At 34.2% G+C, this 20,705-nt stretch overlaps 1 pseudogene; it reads right to left on the minus strand.

Annotated features, from left to right (window-relative positions):
- Positions 1-538: 538 nt before the first annotated feature.
- On the minus strand, positions 539-20,100 carry LOC111381400 (annotated as a pseudogene).
- Between the last annotated feature and the right edge of the window lie 605 nt (positions 20,101-20,705).

Here is a 20,705-nt window from a genome sequence, read left to right on the forward strand (position 1 = left end):
AATGTGAAGTGATTTTGGATATCTTTTAGCTCGATCACGCAACAAGTCCATGACTAGATCGATATGCTGCACCAAGAAACACAAAAAAGAGGGAGTTACTTCATTCAATAAACCAAACATTTTGTATACAAAAAAATTACAGTATGGACTACTTCACTTACATTGTCATCGAGCGAAGCCCCGAAGTGGTGATGTAGTGGAACCATTTGTAAGCGTCCAATTTCGTCTTTCGAACTATCGTGTAGCTTGCTTTGGAAAAAAAAAACAGAGAAAATGTTAAACGAAGCATATTCGAATTAGTGTAACATACTTTATTAAAATCATACAACACTTACCCGAGCAAATTTTTTTCCACTCCATCTCGAACGCTTTCCACTTGGCATGGTCCACTCCGAAAAAAGGTTGGGGCACGTCCTGTTGACGAACCTCCTCATCTTCGCCTCAGCTGTGAAGGGAGAAATGACGTACTGTGATGGTAATCTCAGACTCTTGCCACCCATCTACTCCAGCAGGTCAACATCACTCTTCTTTGTCTTAGTTACAAAGGGCCCTCTTCTCCTCCGTCTTGGGGACTGCCACCTCCACACTGGGGACTACCACCTCCTCTAGGCCTACCAACTCCTTTGTCCCAGGGATCAACAAGGACACTCTCGCCTCCATTACTGCTCCCGTCCTTGATGGGGCCACTCGCTTCCACTCCACAAATAAATAAAATGACTCTAATGCATCATCCGACCACGATAATGGATAACCCCCTCTCCATCACCCTCCTGGTCACCCTTTTTTTCATCCCATCGCCTACCTACTTTATCACATCGGAGTGCTGGAATCTCATCCTGAAGGTCTATGTAATGGTCACGTAGCACTTTTTCATCGTCGGATAAATTTTCGACCCTTCCTATCAACTGTCATCCGAGATCATTGACCATTTATATCATCTCTCGTTGCAGCATGCCAACCTACTCCTATATAAATCTTATCAACTCTCAACGCTGCATACTGACCTCCTCTACCATAAATCAGCAAAGGCGAGCATATAGATCATCAAAATAATAACCCTAACTGTGTGTGAGAGATCTATGGGGAATGACTCTACACTGGGGAGGCAGAGATATCTTTAGTAGAGATGATGCCCTCGACGGATGTGATGCCTTTTGCAGAGGGAATCGTCGATCAACTGGATCGCGCTTTTACAAAAATAACAATATTAAGAAATATTAATCTAATTAATAATTGTTAACTCATACAAAATGGTACTTAAGAAATTACATTCAATTCACATACCCAATCCCAGTCAATGATCGAATCGAACATCTGGTCATCTTCAGTGTTAGAACGACTAATTCACTCACAAGACCACAATCCCTTTTCTCCATCGATGGCATCAAATCAGTTATGATTTTAAGCAGACAAATTGACATTTCAACTAGATAATGATTATGTAATGAGATTTTAAACTACATAGAATACAAATTACAAATGTATAATACTCGCATGAGGGTCGTTGATGAGAATCGATAACTGTTTCCTAGAAGGATATCCGTCTGATTGTGATGCTCGCCAATGATGCATCTGAGGGCAGTGTGCATCCTCTAGCTTCGCAAAGCAGGTACCTAATAGCGGGACAACCTCATATGCCTAGATCTGCAACACATACAATTATTATATATAAATTTAGTATAAAAAATATTTCGACGTTGATATGTTAAACATTTACGTGAACCGCTAAGGGCAATCCGTAGGCATCATATTTACGCAAGGACCCTTTAGGCTTCTAGTGTGATCTTCTGAAGACGTGTATGGTGTCATTAAAACATCTCCGTCCCCACAGATAGTTGTTGAAGGTATCAATATCGTCAACGATCTCAAGATGGAAGAGGTCGATTGCAGTCTTTTTCTAATGACACCGCACCACTCTCTCAAGGATGTAGGCCAAATCAAGCTTCAGTCTGTCTAACAACTGGTTGTACCCTTTATTAGTCTAATCAGCTGTGATAGAAACACCATTCCCTGTCCTTGGAAATATGTATTGTACAGCCTATTGCTTCTCTGTGTACCATCACGAGTGGCTTCATCACCCGTAATCATTAGTCTAGTCATTAAGGAAAACTCAAACTTGCCACCTGGGTCGAAATGGAAGGTACCGCCACTGATTGGCTTGAGCATTGAATACAGAAGTGCGTCGATGAACTGCTCAAAATATTGTGCCTCCCTCAACCGATATAGGGGCCAGAGAAAGGACTGGTGAAGAATATCTATGTGCTGGTCATCCAGCAACTCTAGTACTGTAGTGAAACTATCGAAAGTCACTGTTCTAAGTAGCTTTCCATGGCATCCGTCTCAACTCCTTATCTAGATGGGAACGAGGTCGAGATTCTATTAGCGCATTTTTTTTGGGGTCAACAGATTGACGCTGTCTGTGGGAGTGATATGTTAACCATGCTCTCATGTTCAAAAGGCCACCATAGAAAGATGATTTTCTAGCGTTTTCTATAAAAAAGAGCAAAGACAGCAACTAGGAAAGAAGAAGAAATGGCCAAGATAGAAGAAACTCTGGTTGAAAGATCCACCCTGAAAAATGGTTATTTTAGACCACAAAACATAGCTATTGGAATGGAAAAATAGCTTTGCAAATCAAAAGCAACTTTTGGTAGAGTTTCTGGTGCCCAGATTGAAGGAAAAAAGCCATAAAATGGTTATAAGGGGAAAAAAGTCCATCCACACTGAAAGGGTTCCATTTTCATGTTTGAAACAACAATAAAATCTCCTTGTTAGAATCAAAATTGACTTTTGCTTCCTTGTACAAAAAAAAAAAAAAAAACTCCAAAGCTTTATCCTTAAACTAATTACTTGAGCTACCTTTCTATACAAACTAGAAAATGGAGCTTCTGTTGACAACATCGTTCTCCAAAATGAAAGAAATTTCAAATCCAAAATAATTGCAAGAAAGAGAAATAAAGGAAGAAGAAAGCCTTTTAACAATTGAAGAATTTTCTTTTAACATTTTTCGATGAAGTCTCATGTAGACTGGTCCGAAATTTTCTCTGTGGCTCTCTTCTAATGTACTGTGGTTCATGATCGAGAAATTGGATGATTTGTGTACATCTATCAATTAACATAATCAATTTATATAACACAATAAAATAATTCGACACTAATATAAATATCCAAAAAGAAGAGTTAGAAATGTAAGCCTTAGGGGGTCACGTCAAGGACGTTGTCCTAAAGTCGTGTTGCCTTTCGTTCGTGTGGGTGCTTTCGGAACTATATGGCTCCAAGATAAAATTCATGTGATTCACACTTGATACTTCTTCTATGGGCACGACCATAGGGAGATAAGTGAAAAAACCCTTAGCAAATTGGAAAAATTATAGAAAATAATATATAAATGTAGAGAGTATTATATGAAATTATTCTTTTCATGTTATAGTTAACCCCCATGAATATCACTCCCTTTTATAGGGAGAAATTCAACCCCCACATTCATGAAAATAAATCATATTTATGTATAAGTTATAATCCATTAATCATTATTTTCAAATTTGTATTAAAACGTAAACTGAAAATTGAAAATAAAAATTACTTTTAATTTTGAAATTAAAACTTATTCAAACTTAAGTTACAAAAATTCTCCACAAGTTTTAAACTTTCAAAATAAATAAATATACATACATGCAATAGCAACATTATACTATGTAATATATATAGGTTTCTTTTGGACTTTAACCTCACTTGGTGATGACAATTTTTATTTGAGAGAGCCATAATGGACTAAACCTTAAATTAGGTCCCTTTGGCCAAATTTCAACTGTTCCACACACGATAGTCAATTTAGGTTCTAGTTCATAGCTGGCAACACTTTTATTGGCCATGCACTCTGGTCTTGATTCTAGTAAGAGTGCTACAACTTTAAGGTTGCAAACCCAAGTGCAGGTTGTCGCAAGTAGTAAACTCGGAAGTCCAAGGTCGAACCACAGGGAATTTGAGAGAATATGTCAAAATAAATTGTTGGTATGTAGATATTATCTAAGCATTTATTGTGCCAAAATTGTCGACAATAAATCAAAGTCTTTAATAAATCAAAATCATTTGTAGAACATACACTTCAACCGAGTAAGAAGATGAACATTGAAGAACAAAATGAAAGATCAAAGACAATACTATGCATTCCCCAAAGTTTCACCCCTAGCTCTAGTTAATGATTTAGAAATACATAATGAAATGTTACAAAGAAAATGAAGGAAACTAGAATATGATGGAGAGAAATTGATGCTCTCAAAATCTTGGGCAAGGTCCCCTTTTATAGGCAAAGGAACATCCAAAATGCAAGTGGACAATGCAACTTGTTTCTGTCCAGCTTCAAGACTGCTGGAACATTCAACCTGATGCCAATTTTCGGATACTTTTTGCAGCGAATTTAGACTTATGATCAACAGATAAATTATTTTTACTTGAGTTAGTTTTCTATTCGTACAAATATCCGGTTCATTGGATCTATATAACTCTAGATATGACAAAAGCAATGAGTACTACTTCATAGGTAGAGAAGCTGTATCTAGCACGTAACAAGCTGGACTTTGCATGGTAATTTTGGCCACCTTGTGATACGAATTTGACTTCTTACAAAAATTGAAAGTTGTAGATACATGCATTATATTTCCAACCCAACTTGAATCATCTTGGTTCAATGTCTACAACTCAAGTTATGATTATTTTACCGACAGCTGCTTCTTGCTTGAGACAGTTCACTATTCTTGACTTTTCAACATTTTTTTCCTCCACTTGCTCCACTTGTTCTAAATTGGAAATACATGTGAAATGCATCAAATAAATACTCTTTCAAATGTATAATACTCATGCCGACATGTATGTAAATACGTATTTCAATTAATTGCATTTTTAACCATGTATTTTTGGAAATTCAGCAAGAGAGAGAATTGAAATTAGAGACTAAAATTAGTGTTTTTAAACAAAGTGAATGTAAAATGCCTTGTAAATGATATATCTTTGATGCATTTTTAGACAATAATCACACTCCCCAACCAAGATATTGCTAGTCTTTGGCAATAAAAATTCAAAAATAGTTCAAATGAAATAGCTTGTCGCATTTGTCTCAAAATTTGAAAATGCTTAACAAAAGACTTCTAAGGTTTGCTACGAAAACATAGTCTAACTCGTCCAATGCTCGACCAATGTGTGTGTGTGCATAATCAATTCAATCACATACTTTTTTCAAATTGGACTCATCCCGACCCTCAATGGTCAATTATTTCTCTCTTCTCTCGTGAGATGCACAATCTCAAACTTGATTTTGTAACTATTTTCCCAAGGTGTGATTTATGGTTAAATTTATATACTATTACTCACCCTCTCTAGTTTGGTTAGATTTTACTAATTGTAGCTCAACACATCAATAAATGAGGATTCTCCTTAATTTTGACTGATACAACCTCCAAGAATCAACTAAGCTACTAATCCCTTATCAAATGTCTAATTCTCTAAAATAAATGTTTGAGACTTAATCAAGGCATGTACTGTATCTTCTGTTTCATGCACCTCTTTTTTTTTTTTTTTTTTTGATTCCTTTCCCCCCAACCTAAATGAAATATTGTCCTCAATGTAAAGGTTAAATGTACAAAATATATGAAGGACAGTAAGGAGCAAAATTTTGAACAAAGGGACTTGTTTTGAGCTTTACCTGGAAAGTCTGCATAAACTTGGCCTAAATGAACCTTCAATTTCATTAGTGAAAAAAAAACGACAATAAAAGAAACACACCTAAAACAAATATACAACATTATAAAACTGAAAATAAACCTACAAAATAAAGCAATGAGAAAAGGATATCAATCTTTAGGATCATGTAAAACAATGGACTCTTTTAATCTAGAGAAATTCTGAAAAAATGGTTTCAAACAATGTCCATTAACTTTAAAAATATTTCCATTACTTGGATTTTCAATTTCTACAGCTCCATGTGGATAAACAGTTTTGACAATGAAAAGACCAGTCCACTTGGACCGTAATTTTCCAGGAAATAAATGTAACCTTGAGTTGTACAAAAGAACTTTTTGGGAAGGCTCAAAAGTTTTTCTAACAATTTTTTTTATCATGGAATACCTTCATTCTTTCCTTGTAAATTTGAGAGTTCTCATAAGCTTCATTCCTGATTTCTTCCAACTCATTCAATTGAAGTTTCCGAAGTGAACCTGCCTCATCTAAACTAAAATTAAACATTTTAATAGCCTAAAATTCTTTGTGTTCCAATTCAACAGGTAAATGACAAGGCTTTCCAAAAACAAGTCGATAAGGTGACATTCCAAGGGGTGTTTTGAAAGCTGTACGATAAGCCCCAAGAGCATCAGTTAATCGTAAAGACCAATCTTTTCTATTTGGATTCACAATTTTTTCCAAAATGCATTTAATCTCTCTATTTGCAAGTTCAGCTTGACCACTAGTATTTGGGTGATAAGGAGTAGACACTTTATGAGTAATCCAATATTTTTTCATTAGGGCATTAAAAGTTTTATTACAGAAGCGTAAACCCCCATCGCTTATAATGGCTCGAGGTATTCCAAATCTTGACAAAATATTTTCTTTCAAAAATTTCAAAACAATTTTGTGATCATTGTGTCTACAAAGAATTGCCTCTATCCATTTAGAAACATAATCAACTCCCACCAAGATATATAAATAACCAAAAGATGATGGGAATGGACCCATGAAATCAATACCCCAACAATCAAATATTTCAATAACTAGTTTAGGTGTCAGTGGCATCATATTTCTACGAGTTATCCCACCTAATTTTTGACAACATTCACGAGCTTTACGAAATTTATATGTGTCTTTGAAAAGAGTTGGCCAATAAAATCCAGACTGCAAGATTTCTGCAGCAGTTTTCTTTGAAGAAAAGTGATCACCACATGCTTCAAATGGCAAAAGGCAATTATCTTTTGGATTTCATTATTTGGCACACATCTTATTATTTGGTCTGGAAAATATTTGAATAGGTGAGGATCATCCCAAAAGAAATTTTGTACCTCTTTGAAGAATTTCTTTTTGTCTTGGGCATTCCAATAAGATGGTATTTGACCTGTCACATGAAAAATTAGCAATATCAGCAAACCAAGGCAAGTCAGAAACACTAAAAAGTTGTTCATCATGGAAAGTATCCTTGATCGATGTTGTTTTAAACGATTCATCACAAGTAAGCCTAGACAAGTGATCAGCTACAACATTCTCTACTCCTTTCTTTTCTCGAATGGTGATGTCAAATTCTTGGAGTAAAAGAATCCACCTAATCAACCTAGGTTTGACATCTTTCTTAGAGAGAAGATATTTTAAAGCTGCATGATTACTAAAAATAACAATTGGTGAGCCAAAAAGATATGATCGAAATTTGTCCAAAGCAAACACTACAGCAAGCAATTCTTTTTCAGTGGTGGAATAATTCATTTGAGCATTATTTAGAGTTTTACTTGCATAGTAAATGACATGAGGTTTCTTATCTTTTCTTTGGCCTAAGATAGCTCCAACAGCATAATCACTAGCATCACACATGATTTCAAAAGGTAAATTCCAATCTGGAGGTTGCATGATAGGTGCACAAGTAAGCATGTTCTTAAGTTTAACAAAAGCTTCTTGACAAGACTTAGTCCATTCAAAAGGCATGTCTTTAGATAAGAGATCACACAATGGTTTAGATATGGCACTAAAGTCTTTGATAAACCTTCTATAAAAACCAGCATGTCCTAAAAAAGATCTTACCTCTTTAACACTATGTGGAGCAGGGAAATTAGAAATCAATTCAGTTTTAGATTTGTCTACCTCAATTCCATTAGGTGATACAATATGACCAAGTACGATGTCCTTAGTGACCATAAAATGACTTTTTTCCCAGTTGAGCACAAGATTCTTTTCTTCACACCTAACTAAAACTTTTTGCAAGTTAGTTAAACAACCATCAAACGAATCCCCAAAAACAGTAAAATCATCCATGAAAACTTCCAAAGATCTTTCAATCATGTCGCTAAAAATACTAAGCATGAATCTTTGAAATCTAACTGGTGCATTACATAATCCAAAAGGCATTCTACGATAAGCAAAAGTACCAAAGGGACATGTGAAAGTGGTCTTTTCTTGGTCCTCAGGTGCAATTTCAATTTGGTTATATCCAGAATATCCATCTAGAAAACAGTAAAATTCATGCCCTGCCACTCTTTCCAACATCTGATCCATAAAAGGTAAAGGAAAATGATCTTTCCTAGTCATTGAGTTGAGTTTCCTATAGTCATTACACATGCGCCAACCAGTAATAGTTCTAGTTAGAATTAACTCATTTTCTTCATTTTGGACTACAATAACACTAGATTTTTTTGGTACAACTTGGGTTGGACTTACCCATCTACTATCAGAAATAGGATAAATGATTTCATCATCTAAGAGCTTAATGACTTCATTTCTTACTACCTCTTTCAAAACAAGATTAAGCCTTCTTTGCATTTCTCTTGTAGGTTTAGCATATTCCTCCAAATAAATCTTATGTGTGCAAATCAAAGTACTAATCCCCTTTATATCAGCTATGGTCCATCCTAAAACATTTTTATGCATTTTTAAAGTTTGTAACAATTTACCTTCTTGGTACGTATCAAGTTGGGAAGAAATTATTATCGAAAAAGTTTCATCTTCACCCAAAAATGAGTATTTTAGACTAGATGGTAATGGCTTCAAGTCGAGCTTTGGCATTTGAACACTTGAAATCATGGACATATTGGACTGTTGTGATAATTTTTCAAATTTTGATTTCCAATCACTTGTCTTTTTCTCCTGAAAAGAATTCAACAAAGAAATTATATGTGAATTTTCAGAATTATCGTTAAATTCAAATTCTAGCGCATCAGATGAAGATGTAGCAATAAACTGATCATAAACAAGTTGATCAATAAAATCTACTTCATGCAAATCATCTTTATCTCCATGTTGCTTGCAAATGTTAAAAACATTCATTTCCACAGTCATATTTCCAAAATAGAGTTTCAAGATACCATTTCTACAATTTATCAATGCATTTGAAGTAGCAAGGAAGGAACGACCTAAAATGACAGGTATTTATGCATTTGAATTTAAAATAGGATGTGTGTCCAAAACTATAAAATCAATAGGATAATAGAATTTATCAAATTGAACTAGAACATCATCTACAACCCCTTTTTGGAACTTTTACTGAACGATCAGCAAGTTGAAGTGTTGTTGCTGTTGGTTTAAGCTCTCCCAAACCAAGTTGCTCATATACAGAAAAAGGTAATAGATTAACACTAGCACCAAAATCAAGCAAAGCACGCTCTATCCTATTATTTCCAATCACACAAGAAATTGTTGGACAACCAGGATCTTTGAATTTAGGTGGAGTGTTTTATTGAATAATTGAGCTCACATTCTCTGTCAAAAATGCTTTCTGTTGAACATTAAGTTTCTTCTTGACAGTGCACAAGTCTTTTAAAAATTTTGCATATGAAGGAACTTGTTTGATTACATCCAATAATGGTATGTTAATTTTAACTTGTTTGAAAAGTTCAAAAATCTCAGAATTATGGTTGAGTTTTGAAATTGGTTGCAATTGTTGAGGAAATGAAGCTGGACTGGGACATTTTTCAACACTAGGTTCAGAAATGATTTTTTTTTCAGTTTTGGAAACATCATTTTCTTGCTTTGAAGACCCACCCGATTTTAGTTCTTTTGAAGGGATGGTTTTGTCAATAATTTTTCCACTACGAAGAGTCGTGATGGAGTTGGCATTTTCTTGTTGACTTTAAGAGGAATTAGAAGCATTTATATTAAATTGCTCAGAAGGATTTGGTTGAGGTTGAGCAGGAAATTTTCCTTTCTCTTGAGCACACAAAGAAGAGGTCAATGAAGAAAGTGTGTTCTTGATTTCATTGATGGCTTGTGAAGTTTGATTATTAATATTTGCTTGTCCTTGCATAAAAGATTGCAATGTTTTCCTCCAGAGTCTTTGATTGTGGTGGTGGAAAAAAAGGAAATTTTGAAAGCCCTTGAGGTTGTGATATATGAACACGATTATCATCTCTCCAACTAAAGTTGGGATGATTTCTCCATTGTTGATTATATGGTTCTGAGAGTAGAGAAGGAAAAGACATTTTGAAAGTGTTTATAGCATTGGATTGATCATGTAAAACTTCTTTGAAAATTGGGATGTTAGGACAATCATGCGTTGGATGACCAAAAGTTTCACAAATGCTACAAATTTCATCATTTTGCACGGGTTTAACTTCCTTTACTTTTCTTAATTCCATAGCTTCAACCTTTCTAGGCAAACTAACAATCTTAGCATTTAGATCATCATCTTGACCCAATTGATATTTCCTCCACTAGAACTAGCAAGACTAGATCTGATTGAGTTTTTGATTGGTTTTACTATTTGCCAAGATTGAGAATTTTCAGCTAGATGATCTAGAAATTCTAACACTTCATCTGGATCTTTATCTAAAAATTCACCATTGCACATCATTTCTACAAATTGTTTTGTTTCAGGAGTTAGACCCCAAAACCATTATGTCGGCATGTATTTAACAAATCTTTAAATCTTTCCAAACATTGAAAGTACGCTTCATTGGTTTTTTGAGAAAAAATTTTGGATTTGTCTTTTCAACGCATTAGTTTTATGTGCTGGAAAGAATTTCTTCAAAAACTCACTTTGCATTTCTTGCCATGTGCCAATCGACCTTGGTTTTAAAGTGTTAAACCAAGTTTTTGCTTTATCTTTTAGAGAAAAAGGAAGCAATTTCAACTTAACAATTTCATTGAGACAAGTTTGATCATTAAATGTGGCACATACTTCCTCAAATTCTTTAAGATGCAAATATGGACTTTCGGATTCTAAGCCATGAAAATTATGAAGTAATGGAATCATACCTGGCTTGAATCGAAAATTATTAGCATTAAGAGGGAAAATGAAACATGAAGGAGTAGAATTTCGAGGAGGTTGCAAGTAATCACGCGTAGTTCATGCTTGTTGGTTTTTATTTTCATCATGTGCACTTTCTTTATCAGCCATGGTGGAAGATGTGAGTGAGTGTTGAGGTGAGTCAAATAAATTACTAAAGAAAGGTTCGCAATTATCTTTAACTAAACGATGAGAATTAAATTCACGATACCAATATGACATAAAATAACATAAACTAGATGTAAAGAACAAAAATTAGTTGGCACGGCCAACCATATAATAATGTAAAGAACAAAAATTAGGTGGCACAACTAACCATATAATAAAGAAACGGTAGATCGGGAGACTTGGCCTTCCCTTTAAAGAAAGAAAATAAACAGAAAATAAAAAATGAAGAAGGCTCGGCCTTCCATTGAAGTAAAATAACTAAAGTAATAAGATTGAAAAAGCAATGAGTGTACCTAATTTATGAAGATTATGAAAGAGAAGAAAACCTCATAGAATGCAGCAGAAAACAATCATTGACGCAAGTCCTCGGCAACGGAGCCAAAAACTTGCTACAACTTTGAGGTTACAAACCCAAGTGTAGGTTGTCGTAAGTAGTAAACTCGGAAGTCCGAGGTCGAACCATAGGGAATTGGAAGGAAATAAACTATTCTATAAGTGGTAAATGGTTGATGGAAATACGATGGAGAAGAACACTAGAGCGTCGGGGATTCATTTTGGATAAATGGGTAGAAATTACTCTTGATCTTGTATTCAACTCATATGAAATATGGAAGATAAAACATTGATCACAAATATACTAAAGGATAGATCTTGATAATTATTTGAGAGAATATGTTAAAATAAGTTGTTGGTATGTAGAGATTATCAAGCATTTATTGTGCTAAAATTGACAACAATAAATCAAAGTCTTTAACAAACCAAAACTATTTGTAGAACATATACTTCAACCAAGTAAGAAGATGAACATTAAAGAACAAAATGAAAGATCAAAGACGATACTATGCATTCACCAAAATTTCACCCCTAGCTCTAGCTAATGGTTTAGAAATACATAATGAAATGTTACAAAGAAAATGAAGGAAACTAGAATATGATGGAGAGGAATTGATGCTCTCAAAATAGTGGCCAAGGTCCCCTTTTATAGGCAAAGGAACATCCAAAATGCAAGTGGACAATGCAATTTGTTTCCGTCCAGCTTCGAGATAGTTGGAACATGCAATTTGATACCAATTTTCAGATACTTTTTATAGAGAATTTAGACTTATGATCATAGATAAATTATTTCCACTTGAGTTAGCTTTCCAATGGTGCAAAAATCAGGTTCATTGGATCTATATAACTCTAGATATGACAAAAACAATGAGTGCTGCTTCACAGGTAGAAAAGCTGTATCCGGTAGGTAACAAGTTGGACTTTGCACGGTAATTTTGGCTGCCTTGTGATATGAATTTGACTTCTTACAAAACATAAAAGTTGTAGATACACGCCTTATATTTCTAACCCAGCTTGAATCACCTTGGTTCAATGTTTACAGCTCAAGTTATGATCATTTTACCGATAGCTGTTTCTTGCTTAAGACAGTTCACTATTCTTGACTTTTCAACATTTTTTTCCTCCACTTGCTCCACTTGTTCTAAATTGGAAATACATGTAAAATGCATGAAATAAATACTATTTCAAATGTATAATACTCATGCCAACATGTATGTAAATACGTATTTCAATTAATTGCATTTTTAACCATGTATTTATGGAAACTAAATTTACGGTAAGAGAATTGAAATTAGAGACTAACATTAGTGTTTTTAAACAAAGTGAATGTAAAATGCCTTGTAAATGATATATCTTTGAAACAATTTTAGACACTAATCAAAGAGTCTCTACGGAATAACCTAATCCCATAGCCACTTCCTCATAGTAACTTTTATATAGGCAAGTCCTCCAAGGGTGCATATGACCCACATCTTGTGAGAATTCTTGTCAGGGTTTCACAAAGGTCAGGTTACTCCCAGAGTTGACTTCCTTGGGGCTTAAACCCATCCCCCTCGATGATTTATTATGTTCATTACGGACTATGATTTATTTTATGTCCTTCTTGAATGATAATTTGGCACCATCAATATTTGCAAGCTCTTATTTTCCACATGCACATCTGCAAAGTTATCTTCAATAACTCATATTTAATTAGAACAAGATAAACACATGAAATTTAGAAATTGATTTCTAGTAACACGTTCGAATAGATGCATCAATTCAACTCTTGCATTCACCTACAGATCTACAAATTTCATTTTTAACACCTTTCAAAAGTGAATTTTTTAGCGGTTAAAACTAATAAAATCTATAAGGTGCATCAATGTGAAATTTAAATACCCCCATATTCCAAAGATACAATAATTTTTTATCATGTATTCTTAAACACCATGTATCACAGAATAGCATTGATCTTTGTAATAATGATCAACCATCAATGCATACCATACAAATCTCATTTATGGACGACTATATTAAATTATTAATTATCATCATCATGATTATCAAGATGATGTCAATGATTACGAACATTTAGCACACATATATCCAAAAATTTAATATCCCCTAGCATTGTGAACTTCCTTTCATTTTTAATTTCAACAACAAAAGGATATACTCGGTTATTAAAATGAATAACTAAAGGAAATTTAACAATGAGCAGATAAATATTTTCCTCGTATTCTTTCTATCAAATATTAAAATAACAACTAAATTATTGAGATATAGTACAACTTGGGAGGATTTATAATTACGCAAAATATTAGCGTCGCAATGAATTTGAGTGACTTAGACAGAATTAAAATGATTCATGTTCAATTCTTGCTAGCAAGAAAATTTACTACTAACTAATGACTGAAATATGGGTTCTTTTACATTTACCCATATTTCCAACAAGGATCAAAGTCATGTAATATATAAATGAAAGGCTTCAATTGACAAAAATAAGTTTACCCGATAGCCCTTTAAATCTTTAGTTACTAGTCTCAAGGGTTACACATTTGCTCTCAAAACAGAAGGCCTCCAAATCTGGTTTAGACATTTTAAATATTGCATTAACTGTAGCAACACCAACATCACAACATGAATAACGAAATGGAATATCATGATTCTTTGAACTTCAATAAATATCTTCCATGTGAAATACAATCTATTTCACTATTTTCTTTCATTATTCTCAATTGTAACTTTAAATACTAGAGACCCCGAAACAAATAGAGTTTTTAGATCAATTTTTTTTCTTATCACTCTTAAAATAAATTTTAATTTTTGAAAATTTAAAACTTAATTTACAACAATCCTCTACAATAATGAAAATTAATCCATATATAACGTACATCCTATTGTTTAAGTTTTGTATTAAATAAAACTTAAAATTGAAAATTTAAACAATAAAAACTATAATTTTGAAAGTTGAAACTTTTTATAAGTTACAAATTTCAATAGAATAAAATTACTATTAAGCCCAGGGGTTATTCTTGGCTACAAATAAAATTATGTAGATAAAGTTTGAAATTAAACCTCTTTAAAAAAAATTAAATAACCACATTATTGAGAGTTAAATCTTTTAACCATTTGTTTAAAATAAATTCATAGAATTTCCAAAAAATCAATATAAAGATTTCAATATTTAGTTTAATACACATGAAATAATAATATACAAACAAATGGTCACTTGCCCTTTAAATTCTTAAACAGACATGCATATATTTTTCGAAATCAAGGGGAAGTTTTCTTATGTAATATCATTAATTAATTAAGCTTTGAGAAATAGGAAACGAAATTTTTGTCAAGAAACTGCAAAAGCATAGTAGCTTGTGAAGAGATCTTCAATGTATCATCTATGAATAAAAATATTTCCATGACTTCTTTTAATAGAAGGATATATTCCTGTATTGAGAACAAGAATTTTTGTAAGTATTTTTAAATTGTGTTGTGCACAGGTGCAATTTCTTGGTAAGGCCTTCTCTCAATATCCATGTCATGTTTCAATTTTTGTAAAAACATTGCTAAATACTTTTTTTTTTTAAATTTAAAATGAATGTAATTCATATGTCCTTGGAGAGCTAATATTTATTATTATTCAAATGATGTCTAATAATTTTAGCAAAATTAGTAAACATAAACATTGCATTTATAGGCAGAAACCACAAAAAACAAAGATTTAATATGGACCAATATCATAGCTTACCTCCAAATATTGCGGAACACTAGTGACAGGAATAAATTGATACTTCTGACCGAGTACTTAGGATCATATGCATATTTCATTTAAATATGCTTCAATTTACTTAGTAAAATATAATGCTGTAACATACATTAAATCAAGATTTGATGATAACACCTAGTTTAATTTACAAGCAAATCATCACAACACGACTTTATATTGTTGGAAAAATTAGGTGATTTGTGTGCAGATATTTTTTAGCTAATATAATCAATTTATATAGCACAATAAAATAATTCAACAATAATATGAATATATAAGAAGTAGAGTTAGAAATGCAAGCCTTAAGGAGTAATGTCAAGGACGCTATCCTAAAGTCATGTTGCCTCCCCTTCGTGTGGGTATTTTTGACACTACACTGCTTTAAAATAAAACCAATGGGGCTCACACTCAGTTCTTCTTCTACAGGTATAACCATAGGGAGATAAGTGAATAGACCCTTATCAAGTAGCCAATTCACAGAAAATAATATATAAATGTAGAGAGTATCATATGAAATCATCCTTTTAATGTTATAGTTAGGGATGTAAACAAGCCAGGTCGAGCCGGCTCGCGAGCCTAAAGTTTCGGCTCGGGCTCAGCCCGGTTAAAATGGTCGAGCTTTTTTGATGGCTCGAACTAAGCCGAGCAAAAACTCAGGCTTTTTCCGGGTCGAGCCGGGCAGGCTCGTTTTCTCCCTTTTTTTTTTCTCTCTCCTAAGCTGCTGAGGCAACAGCTTGGCTGCCTTTTAAGTTTCAATTTTTTTTTTAAAGAAAAAGCTCTCGAGCTCACGGGTCGGCTCGGGTAAAACCTGTGTCCCCAAAATGTAGCTCGGCCCGAGCCTAAACTCGGGTCTACTGAGCCCCGAGCCGACGAGTCTGATTGCTATCCCTAGTTATAATTAACCATATGAAAGTCACCCTCTTTTATAGGGAGACATTCAACCCCCACATTCATAAAAACAAATCATATATATGTATAAGTTTCTGGACCTGGAGGGGATGCAAGAATTGAGATTAATGACCCAAGATGAAATATGTGTGATTACAATCAATAGAACAAGATTAAAGTAAAGAACAAGAAGAAGAACTAAGCAGAGGAATTGATATTTTATTTAATAAAAATATGGAGAGAAATTACAACAGCAACAATAAAGCTTCACAAATCTAGAAAAAGAGTCTAGTATTTATGGGGAAAAATCCAATCCCTAGAAGTAGAGTTGTAGATAAAATAAAATGACAAAAGTTTCCATATCCTAACCTCTTCAAATCCAACACAAATTCCAACTCTCAATGGAGATTCCAAATAGAACTTGACTAGAATATGACAATTAAACTTGAATAGGATTCCATAATAGCATTCCAATTGGAATTTCTCTTGATGGGACTTCAGTTAGAAGTCTACAATTATTTTAACAAGGAATTCAGGTCACATCCAAATTCTAACAATCTCTACCTTGACACGAATCTCACCGCAATGAACAAAGCTCCAAACTTTCTCCACCAGGAAAAATAAGTCTGACTACAGCGAAATAAACTAAACTCTTCAACCAGAATAAAAAAACTCTCGACCTCACCAAAAATATCTTTCTCTGCTTGACGTCCACAATTGACACTTGATCCCTACGCCTGGGTTCCCAAACTCCAACTAGGAATTAACATTGACCAAACAGAGTTGAAGTACACCCAATAGCAGAAATCACACCAAATGCCTGATCAAAAGGTCCCTTACTAGAACTATCGCATTCAATGATCCAGAAATCATTATAGATTTTACTAACACTGTATCTACACTCCATGAGTCCAGCCCTAGCACATGAAAACAGTGTATCAGCTGAAATTGGTGGCAAAGCAGAATCACCAATACTTTCCTAAGTAATGTTTTGAACTGACCTAGAGCTCATCACAAAAGTACTGTATCAAATTGAATTTCAACCATGGTATCAAACTTATCCAGATGTTTTTTAATTGGTTTTTCACTCTCTTACAAGATGTATATTTGAGACTTCTTTCGTTCTTCTAGTACAATCCGAACACCCCTTCGGACCTTTAAGATTTCACCTCCACTAGAGAATTTATATCCTTTTGAATCCAGAGCACTCAGCGAGATGAGATTTTTCTTTAAGCCTGGAACATATCGAACCTGATCAAGTGTTTTAACTGTCCCATCCTGCAACTCAATCTGACCCAACCAATTCTAGCAACCTAGCAAGATTGCTTATTTCCCACGACAACTTCATATTGCTTAACTGCGTCATATGTTTGAAACAAGTCATGATTGGTTTATGTCAGATACAGTCAGCATCACACCACTGCCATTTGAAAAATCCTCGATAATATTGGTCTCGTCTAAATTAAATGATTGCCTTCCATGATTTGCAGCTAAATTACCTTTATGCTACTACTTGTTGCAATCATTTTTGAACATGTCCTTTCTTCCTGTAGTAGAAGCAATACACATTGCTAAAGTTCACCCTCGATCTATCCTCCATCAATCACTGTGAGAAATCAGAGCATCCTCATCCCTAGATATAGTTCCTATCAGATGCTTCATCTTCTCCTTTGAGAATAAAGCATCATAACATCTTCAATGGCAAATGTGTCACGACTATACAAGATTGTATCTCAATACGATGAATAAGAAGTGGGCAGCAAACACAATAGGAACAAGGCAAGATCTTCCTCATCATATTAACCTCCAATATTTCTAAATCTGCGACGATTATTTTGAACATGGCCAAGTGGTCTTCTAGGGATCATTCTTCTGCCAGGCAATGGGAATACGATCTTTGCTTTTAGATGTAGTTTGCTACTAAGACTTTAGTCATACATAACTGCTCCAGTTTCAACAACAAAGCAGCCACCATTTTCTTCTTCAATACGTCCTGCAGAATATTATTGAATAGATGAAGATGAATCTGTGATAGAGCCTTCCCGTCTTTCCATTGTCCAATATGCTAGCATCTTATCAAAACTTAACAAAGCATTGTATAAATCTATCTATGTCAAAATAGCTCTCATCTTTACTTGTCATAGAGAAAATCTCGTACTGCTATCCAGCAACGAAATATCATATTTCAATGTAGCAATCTCTAAAAAATCCCAATCAAATCACGAAGAACCTATAACTAGCCCACTTGTTGGACCCGGAGGCGATGCAAGAATTGAGATTAATGACCCAAGATGAAATATGTTTGATACAATCAATAGAACACGATTAAAGTAAAGAACAAGAAGAAGATCTAAGCAGAGAGACCGATGTTTCATTCAATAACAATATGGAGAGAAATTACAACAACTACAATAAAGCTTCACAATTCTAGAAAATCAGTTTAGTTTTTATAGGGAACAATCCAATCCCTAGAGGTAGAGTTGTAGATAAAATAAAATGCCAAAAGTTCCCTTATCCTAATCTCTTCAAATCCAACACAAATTCCAATTCCTAATTGATCTTCCAAATATAACTTAACTAGAATTTGACAATTAAATTTGAATAGGATTCCAATTAGAATTCCTCTCTAACATAAGTTATAATCCATTAATAATGAGTTTCAAATTTATATTAAAATGTAAATTGAAAATTAAAATTACTTTAAATTTTGAAATTTAAAATTTATTAAAACCTAAGTTACAACAATACAAGGCATTAACTTTTTGATGGGGACAAGAGAGGTTGCGTGTGTTGATAGTTTGTTGGGCAGTCAATTTCTATCTTTTTCAGACTGATTTGCTAGCATAGATAAGTAGGCTTTTGCAGGCAAAATTTCTCCAGATTTTGGCTACTTCACATGCCGTCTGTTGTCGTCTTTCTGGCCAGGTTGTATTAAGTGATTGGTATTCTTCTTCAAATTCTAGCCCAAGGAGTTCACAAAATAGAAATTGCTTAAAGGCTTTTTATTGAGCTCCACATACGGGTATGTATTATTGGGTCATATAATTTAATTTCCTTGGGCCTCGTGGCCTTTTTTTTGTCTAAAATGGTTGGATCCAATTGGATACTTCAATTTTCTAGTACCATCTTACCTGGGGCTGCTGCAATATGTTTTCTCCCCAAGTTTATGTGCTTGTTTGAAAGTGGGCTGTGAGTTTTTAAGCCTTTATAAAATGTCATAGCTCCCGTTTATAAGCTTTCTGGTATAATTATGATTGTCATAATTTTTATTGGGCTTGCTGCAAACTATTCCCACTTCTAGCTTTATTTCCCAAGGAACGGTTGGCTGCAAATGGACTTTGTTTTGAGCTGCCACAATTTATTTCGATTACATGATTTATTTTCTATGAAACAATTAGCAGGTTTTATTTTATTTTATTTTTTTGTCGTTGCAATGTTGCTATTACTAAATGGGAAATTCATAGAATTGCTTAAAATAACAATAAATGCTAGTGGATTGGCAAAAGTGGTTTCGGTTTTGTTCGCCGAATAAGCAATTCTCCAACTAGCCATTTCAAATCAGCATTATGTATCTATCACCTTATGGATGTTCCCACCAAATACTCAAGGGATTCGGCAGTTGGCATTCTTTTATTATACATCGATGATGCTCAACTTCTTTTGAAAATGATTGAATGAATTGCTAGTTCCAAAGTATCCAAAGATAATTGGAAGCCATCAGCAGTCACAATTATTGTTCAATAGACGGTATATTTTCACAATCAATGAAAAGAAAGAAAGGCCCTTTTGATCATCTTCTCTATTATTCAAGGGAGCCCTAACTTGTAGATTTTATATTATCAAAGGAATCATTCTTCATAGCCATTTGCTCCTTCAATAAAGAAAGAGGTGGCATTTTATAAGTCCTCGGTTCTTGAATAAAGGAAGAGTCAGCATCTTGGAGTCCTCCTTCCTTGAATAAAAGAAGAGATGGTATCTCTTGAGGTCTTCGTTCCATAAATAAAGGAAGAGGCAGTATCTTGGAGTCCTCTTTTCTTGAATAAAGGAAGAGGAGGTATATTTTGGATTCTTTATTCCTTGAAAAAAGGAAGAGGAAAATCACTAGATGTGTTTGCCCTTGCAGAAGGAGCCTTTCCTGGCCTTATTCACAAACCTCTATTCCCCACATCGCCAGATGTTTATTCCTCACCTCTCACTATGGTCGAGCCTAGTTGTAAAACCTTGTCTATCCGAGGTAGCTTGCAAGGCTTTTATAGGTCGAGACCAATTCGTGGGATGTTTATTCCACGCCTCACCATATGCTTATTCCTGGCTTCGTAAGATGATTATTCCTCGCCCTTCACTATTGTCGAGCCCAACTATAAGATCTCGTCTATCTAAGGCCTGCTTATAAGTCTTTGATAGTTCGAGACAAGCTACTAGCTTGATATTTATTCCTTACTTCGCGCGAGATTCCTCACCATATGAGTTATTACATTATAGTCGCGCTTATCTTCAGAAAACTTATCTTGCCTCTACATTATAGTTGCCTATCTTTTACTGTTTTACTCCTACTTCGGCCATGTTACATCTACTTATCTTTAGAGAGCTTATATTGTCCCC

The sequence above is a fragment of the Olea europaea genome, unplaced genomic scaffold (assembly GCF_002742605.1).
Source record: "Olea europaea var. sylvestris unplaced genomic scaffold, O_europaea_v1 scaffold23, whole genome shotgun sequence".
In the NCBI taxonomy this organism is placed as follows: domain Eukaryota; kingdom Viridiplantae; phylum Streptophyta; class Magnoliopsida; order Lamiales; family Oleaceae; genus Olea; species Olea europaea.